The following is an 8967-nucleotide window of genomic DNA, read 5'->3' as shown; positions in this document are numbered from 1 at the left end:
TAGTTTCTTCATTTTTTGTTCACAACTTTAATAAAATAAGAATTTTTTAATAATTTATAACTGGAACAAGAAATTAGACTTGAGCACAAAATCCAGGCTTGAGCATGAGAATGGTTTCATGGATACGGGCTCAGGTCTTTCAACGACATATTGTTGAGGATTTGAATTAGCGAAATGAACAACTGATATATGTTCATTCATTGATTCTTTGTGTCTGAATAAAAAGATTCTAGATAGGTGAATTAATTATCGGTTTACGTCACAAACTTTCGCGGTAATATCATGTTTAATTGATTTACAGCAAATTTTATTCAATGAATGGAGGGACATTGCAACATTCTGTAAATCTTCTTTGGAATAATTTTTATTTTTAGATGCATTCAGCAAGCAAGAATTTTGTGACGATTAAAATCAGTAAAGAAAACAACTACATACAACATTTTAACCTTATGTCTCTGAATATACAGTACATCTTCAAATATTTTGCAATGTTCATGTCGATAAATACGCAAATCGGCTTCGTGGTAAATATATATGTAACCGATTTGCGTTTATAATTACATGCAGTGGAAGAAAATGCTGGTAAACACATATATTTACATTCTAAATATTATAGTTATCATTGATCTAAATACCATATATTTTACCTGATATCTTCGATATATAGGAGTTTTTCACGTCCGTAAAAACGAGATTCCTGGAACAGCCTAACGTCACTAAAATGATAGCACAATAAACGCAACTTCATCTAGTTCCGCTAATGGATGAATTTGCAGGGGACATGTTAACCTTTATATAAGAGATATCGCCTCATTTCCCGCTAAAACAAACGTATACATCTATGATATCGCACAGCGTCAGGTTTCTGTTTGTGGTAAAACATCTACATGAGCTCGGCCTTTCGGATAACTCTTTGTTCAATGATTATATTGTGGCGCAAAAGTCGCTGATAAAAGAAATCTCTAAAATCGCAAAAATCGTTCTGTATCTGTATGCAGTAGTTTGAAGGATTGTTCTCTCGTTGCCACTGACGTGACATTGATGATGGAGTTTCCTAAAATCGTCGATCAAACATTTGAAAAAAACCTTTTAAATCCTAATATTTACATACTCGAAACTATAATAATTAGTCAGAGAAATTTAATCATTGTCTATGTATGTAATTACATACCGTTGTTTTGTTTTTATACAGTGCTAGAAGCAGTTCAAGTGATTGATAACGAATCCTAGCTAACGTCTTGTGAACCCGTTGTCGCATTACCAGGCATACGAACCTTAAATCTTAAACCTATTAATTATTAACTTGCATAAAACGTGCAGATTACATGTATCCGGGTTCATTGTAATCTAGGATACTCGTATTCTTTTCGTTGTTTTAAACAGAATTTCAATATGAAATATATATTCGCAAAAACATTAAGTTACCGCCAGTTGCAACTATTGACTTCGTTTGTTTACAAGTTATTTAATTGGAGAAATAATCAAAGTTTTACCACATTCTTTTGAACCTTAAGCGTTATGGCTCCACATCGCTGACGATATCTTATCAGTGAAAATGTACATGTCATTATATTAGCGTTATTCTTATTTGATCACTTTTAACGTCATATATTTTGCGCTTATATTCACCGCTAAATCAAGAGGTCCGTGTTTTCCGAAGTACATTTGTTCAAGGCAAGAGCCGATGCATTGATTTATGATGGCAGTTATACACTGATATATCTAGACAAGGGATCTAATAGATTATATCTACAACAATAAAAATTGAAGGATTAAATCCGTTGTTCGTTTCCTCAACATCGACAACGTAAACATCGTATGTCACTTGGGAAAAAATGAAAGTATTCGAGGCATGATCGAGTTCAATAGCATCTAATGGGTTCCGTTTAAACAACACACATTGAAACGCAGTCGAGTGATGATCTACCATGGGTTGTCCAAAAATGAAGAGTTATATATATACTTGTTATAAGACACTATGTAAAGGTCAGGCAGAAGTTGTCCACGACGCCAGGAGTCGAACCTACACCTACCCGCTCAGCAGGCTTCTGACGCCGACGAACGTTCTAGATATCACGGCCGACCGGAGCTGATTTGTTGTTTAACTACAAAAAGACAAATTTGGCTTCATCAAGAAATTCGTTCTCGTGATTTCATTTTTTTTTTTATTAAAGTTTAAACTAATTTCCGTTACAATCACAAGGAGATCGTTTCAGGAAATTGAATTTAAACAACCCCAGAATAAACCTTCGTTAAAATAAACGCACTAATAAAATACGGATGTTTTCAATGATAATTCGACCTGGTGAATCACATGTCTCGAGAGAGTTTATTGATAAAACAGACGGTCTTCTCAAAGGTAGGCATATGGCAATTTCTATTTCGTAGGCGACCAGATATTTCTGAATGCAGCTGTAACGGCAACCTTTACACACAGTCGAAAGATTCAAAACAAAGGTTAACATTTCAAATCAAAACGAATTCACATTGGTGATCTCCGGAGTCCAATCACGACTCATCGAGAGTGCTCTTGAAGGTTTTGATGCAATTAAATTTGGCATTCATTTTAGCATTTAAAAAAATGTGACGACGGTATTATTCGACCCCAAAGCCTTATTAAATGTTAATGGGGTCTTTAACATGGGTATTTTGTATAAATTTGTTCCATGATTAAGGTTAGGTGTTTTTTCAAAAAAGTGGGAACAAAGTTGTAAACAATTTAATCAAGTTGTTATAGCATTCGAAGCTAGTTATGGTTTCGTCAGTTGAAATAGATCTGACATTTATTTCAATATGACGTATTCAGTAAACACGTTTTACCAAATAATGTATTGTGTTGGAGTACGAAATATGACAGTTAAAATAGGGTATCGCTAGTGATACCAACGATAAAAACCCGTTGCTAATATTTACACTGATATTACGGTTCGGTGGATTTCTTCTATGAACCTTTCCTAGGGGCCTCGTCAGAGCTCAACGTTCTGCTCTACCGTACATTGTATTTTATAAGCTTGATATGAACGAGTCTGGCGTATTCTGAAACCTCCCTCCAGGACACGTGTTTATCAAATAACTGTATCAACCGGAGGAGTGATGGATATATATTGGCATAGCCAAATTAGTGATGGTTAGATAGTGGTATGACCGGATAAGTGATGGCTAGATAGTGGTATGACCGGATTAGTGATGGCTAGATAGTGGTATGACCAGATAGGTGATGGCTAGATAGAGGTATGACCAGATTAGTCATGGCTAGATAGAGGTATGACCGGATTAGTGATGGTTAGATAGTGATATGACCGGATTAGTGATGGCTATATAGAGGTATGACCGGATAGGTGATGGCTAGATAGAGGTATGACCAGATTAGTGATGGCTAGATAGTGGTATGACCAGATTAATAATGGCTAGATAGTGGTATGACCAGATTAATAATGGCTAGATAGTGGTATGACCGGATAAGTGACGGCTAGATAGTGGTATAACCGGATAAGTGATGGCTGGATAATGGTATGACCGGATAAGTGATGGCTAGATAGTGGTATGACTGGATAAGTGACGGCTAGATAGTGGTATGACCGGATAAGTGATGACTGGATAATGGTATGACCGGATTAGTGATGGCTAGATAGTGGTATGACCGGATAAATGATGGCTAGATAGTGATATGACCGGATTAGTGATGGCTAGATAGTGGTATGACCGGATCAGCTATGGCTAACTAGTGGTATGATCGGTTAAGTGATGGCTAGCTAGTGGTATGACCGGATTAGTGATGGCTAGATAGTGGTATGACAGGATAAGTTGTAGCTAGATAGTGGTATGACCGGATCAGTTATAGCTAACTAGTGGTATGATCGTTAAGTGATGGCTAGCTAGCGGTATGACCGGATTAATGATGGCTAGATAGTGGTATGACAAGATAAGTAGTAGCTAGATAGTGGTATGACCGGATTAGTGATGGCTAGATAGTGGTACGACCGGATAAGTGATGGCTAGATATAGTGGTATGACCGGATAAACTGCTTAATGATACCTCGCCGCTATCAACCGATAAACTGATACCTGGCCGATAGCGGCGGATCGAACGAACGAACTATGCAGCCGCTTTCACGGGACGGAACTAGTAATAGTCGTCTGGATAATCGAACCACTCGTAGTGAAGCGGACGTTAATCTACTAAAACAAACAAACAACCGGTACTAGTGCCCAATTACACCTGTACTTACCACCCACAAGATATATTTAAGTCCGTAACTAAACTAATAAAGCCGTGTTATTTTAATAATATCGGATCAGTCTAAGAATAATGTTTCTCTTATTCTTATGATTAAAATGTTAGTCAATGATACGATTTCTGCAACATATATTTGTTTGAATAGAGCGGTCGTTTAATCTATGTTATAACTGAATAATCACTAATGTTTAGGTATACCTAGACAATTACGACGCGATTTAAATTCAAATACATGATTGCTAGCGAATTGTAACCACAATCACGTAATCACGTAGTCAGTGCCAATATTCACGGAAGAATTGTCCTACCACATTTTGTATTCTTAAATATCGTAATTATGCCTGTTTGTTACATGAAATACCATATTATACTAGCAATGAATTAAGGCCAGATTTTTTAAGTGATAATCGTTCTGATGTGTATGTCCAATACGTGTCAGGACGGCGTGTTACGAATTTCAATCGTTCAAAATTTCCCACCTGAGTGAACGCCATTTTGTAGGTCATTGAATTGACTCATCAACAAACCGTACTGATCAGGACCGAAAATAGAAAATAGTATTCTTTCTAACCGGATTAGTGATGACTAGATAGAGGTTTGACCGGATGAGTGATGGCTAGATAGTGATAGGACCGGATGAAGTGATGGCTAGATAGTTGTACGACTGAATGATTAGTGATGGTTAGATAGTGTTATGACCGGATTAGTGATAAGTGACGGCTAGAGAGTGGTATGACCGGATAATTGATGGCTAGATAGTGGTCTGACCTCATTCGTAATAGCTAATTAGCGGTATTACCAGGTTAGTAAAAGCTAGATAGTGGTATGATCAGATTAATAATGGTTAGATAGTTTTTAAGTGATAATCGTTCTGATGTGTATGTCCAATACGTGTCAGGACGGCGTGTTACGAATTTCAATCGTTCAAAATTTCCCACCTGAGTGAACTCCATTTTGTAGGTCATTGAATTGACTCATCAACAAACAGTACTGATCAGGACCGAAAATAGAAAATAGTATTCTTTCTAATCGGATTAGTGATGACTAGATAGAGGTTTGACCGTATGAGTGATGGCTAGATAGTATAGTGGTATGACCGGAATAGTGACGGCTATATAGTGGCAGATTTATAATGGCTAGATAGTGGGATGACAGGATTGGTGAGGGCTATATAGAGGTATGTAGATAGTGGTATGACAAGATAAGTAGTAGCTAGATAGTTGTATGACAGGATTAGTATTAGCTAGATTAGAGAATGGTATGACCGGATGACTGATGGCTAGATAGGGATATGACCGGATGAAGTGAGGGCTAGATACAGGTATGACAGGATTAGTGATGGCTATGTAGTGCTATGACAGGATAAGCGATGGCTAGATAGTGGTAGTGGTATGACCCGATTAGGGATGTTTAGGTAGTGGTATGACCGGATGAGTGATGGCTAGATAGAGATAGGACCGGATGAAGTGATGGCTAGTTAGGGGTATGACAGGGTTAGTGATGGCTATATAATGTTATGACATGATAAGTGATGGCTAGATAGCGGTATGATCGGATTAGTAGTGGTATGACCGGATTGGGGATAGCTAGATAGTGGTATGGCTGGATTGGTGAGGGCTAGATAGTGGTATAACTATCCGTAGGAGACAGGGAGTCATGCATACATATAACCAGCCATCACTTATCCGGTCGTACCACTATCTAGCCATCCCCAATCCAGTCATACCCCTATCTAGCCATCACTCATCCGGTCATACCACTTTCTAGCCATCATTAATCCTGTCATACCACTATATAGCCATCACTAAGCCTGTCATACCACTATCGAACCATCACTAATCCTGTCATACCACTTTCTAGCTATTACTACCCCGGTAATAGCTAGATAGTGTAACGATCGGATTAGTGATGGCTAGTAAGTGGTATGACATCATTCGTAATAGCTAGTTAGTGGTATGACCGGGTAAGTGATGGCTATAAAGTGATATGACCGGATTGGTGATAGCTAGATAGTGTGATGTGTATGTCCAATACGTGTCAGGACGGCGTGTTACGAATTTCAAGCGTTCAAAATTTCCCACCTGAGTGAACTCCATGTTGTAGGTCATTGAATTGACTCATCAACAAACCGTACTGATCCGGACCGAAAATAGAAAATAGTATTCTTTCTAACCGGATTAGTGATGACTAGATAGAGGTTTGACCGGATGAGTGATGGCTAGGTAGTGGTATGACCGGATCGGTCATACCTCTATCTACCTATGGCTAAGCCGGTCATACCACTATCGCTATTACTAACCCGGTAATACCGCTAATTAGCTATTACGAATGAGGACATACCACTATCTAACCAACACTAATCCTGTCATACCACTTTCTAGCTATTACTACCCCGGTAATAGCTAGATAGTGTAACGATCGGATTAGTGATGGTTAGATAGTGGTATGCCCGGATTAGTGACGGCTATATAGCGGTATGACCGGATTAATGATGGCTAGAAAGTGGTATGATGGGGTTAGTAATAGCTAGAAACTGGTTTGACCGGGTTAGTAATAATTAGATAGTGGTATGACCTCATTAGTAATAGCTAGAAAGTGGTTTAACCGGGTTAGTAATAATTAGATAGTTGTATGACCGGAATAGTGACGGCTATATAGTGGTATGACCGGATTGGGGATAGCTAGATAGTGGTATGAATTAGTGATGGCTATATCTGAGTGAACGCCATTTTGTAGGTCATTGAATTGACTTATCAACAAACCGTACTGATCCGGACCGAAAATAGAAAATAGTATTCTTTCTAACCGGATTAGTGATGACTAGATAGAGGTTTGACCGGATGAGTGATGGCTAGGTAGTGGTATGACCGGATCGGTGATGGCTATATTGTGGTATGACATAAGTTGTAGCTAGATAGTGGTATGGCTGGATTGGTGAGGGCTAGATAGTGGTATAACCTGATTGGTGATGGCTAGAGAGTGGTAGGACCTGAGTGGTGATGGCTAGATAGCGGTATGACCGGGTAAGTATAGAGGTATGACCGGGTTAGCAATAGCTATATAGAGGAATGATCGGATTAGTGATGGCTATTTAGGGGAATGACCGGATAGGTGATGGCTAGATAGAGGGATGACCAGATTAGTGATGGCTAGAAAGGGGTATGAACGGGTTAGTGATGGCTAGATAGAGATATGACCGGATGAAGAGATGGCTAGATAGTGGGATGACCCGATAGGTGATGGCTAGATAGAGATAGGACCGGATGAAGAGATGGCTAGATAGTGGTTTGACCGGGTTAGTAATAGTTAGAAAGTGGTTTGACCGGGTCAGTAATAATTAGATAGCAGATTAGTCATGGCTAGAGATAGTGGTATGACCACATTAGATAGAGGTATGACCGGGTTAGTGATGGCTAGATAGTGTTACGACTGGATAAGTGATGGCTAGATAGCGGTATGACCGGGTAAGTATAGAGGTATGACCGGATTAGCATTAGCTATATAGAGGTATGACCCGATTAGCAATAGCTATATAGAGGTATGATCGGATTCGTGATGGCTAGATAGTGTTACGACTGGATAAGTGATGGCTAGGTAGTGGTATGACCGGATTTGTGATGGTTAGATAGTGGGATGACAGGATTGGTGAGGGCTATATAGAGGTATGACCCGATTAGCAATAGCTATATAGAGGTATGACCCGATTAGCAATAGCTATATAGAGGTATGACCCGATTAGCAATAGCTATATAGAGGTATGATCGGATTAGGGATGGCTAGATAGTGGGATGACAGGATTGGTGAGGGCTATATAGAGGTATGTAGATAGTGGTATGACCAGATTAATAGATAAGTGATGGCTGGATAATGGTATGACCGGATTAGCGATGGCTAGATAGTGGTATGAGAGGTATGACCGGATTAGAGATGGCTAGATAGTGGGATGACCAGATAGTGGAATGACCAGATAGGTGATGGCTAGATAGAGATATGACCGGATGAAGAGATGGCTAGATAGTGGGATGACCAGATAGTGGAATGACCAGATAGGTGATGGCTAGATAGAGATATGACCGGATGAAGGGGTGGCTAGATAGTTGTATGACCGGAATAGTGACGGCTATATAGTGGCAGATTTATAATGGCTAGATAGTGGGATGACCCGATAGGTGATGGCTAGATAGAGGGACGACCGGATTAGTGATGGCAAGATAGAGGAATGACCGGATTAGTGATGGCTAGAAAGTGGTATGACCCGATTAGTGATGGTTAGATAGTGGTATGACCGGATTAGCAATAGGTAGATAGAGGTATGATCGGATTAGTGATGGCTAGATAGTGGTATGACCTCATTCGTAATAGCTAGATAGTGGTATGACCGGGTTAGTAATAGCTAGAAAGTGGTTTGACCGGGTTAGTAATAATTAGATAGTGGTATGACCGGATTAGTGACGGCTATATAGTGGTATGACATGATAAGTGATGGCTAGATAGTGGTATGACCCGATTGGTGATGNAACCAGATTAGTGATGGCTAGATAGAGGTATGACCGAATTAGTGATGGCTAGATAGTGGTATGATCGGATAAATGATGGCTGGATAGTGGTATGACCGGATAAGTGATGGCTAGATAGTGGGATGACCGGATTGGTGATGGCTAGATAGTGGTATGACCAGATTAATAATGGTTAGATAGTGGTATGACCGGATTAGTGATGGCTAGATAGTT

This window comes from Mizuhopecten yessoensis, unplaced genomic scaffold (assembly GCF_002113885.1).
Source record: "Mizuhopecten yessoensis strain PY_sf001 unplaced genomic scaffold, ASM211388v2 scaffold6595, whole genome shotgun sequence".
NCBI classification, from domain to species: domain Eukaryota; kingdom Metazoa; phylum Mollusca; class Bivalvia; order Pectinida; family Pectinidae; genus Mizuhopecten; species Mizuhopecten yessoensis.
Note: the sequence above shows the minus strand (reverse complement) of the source record.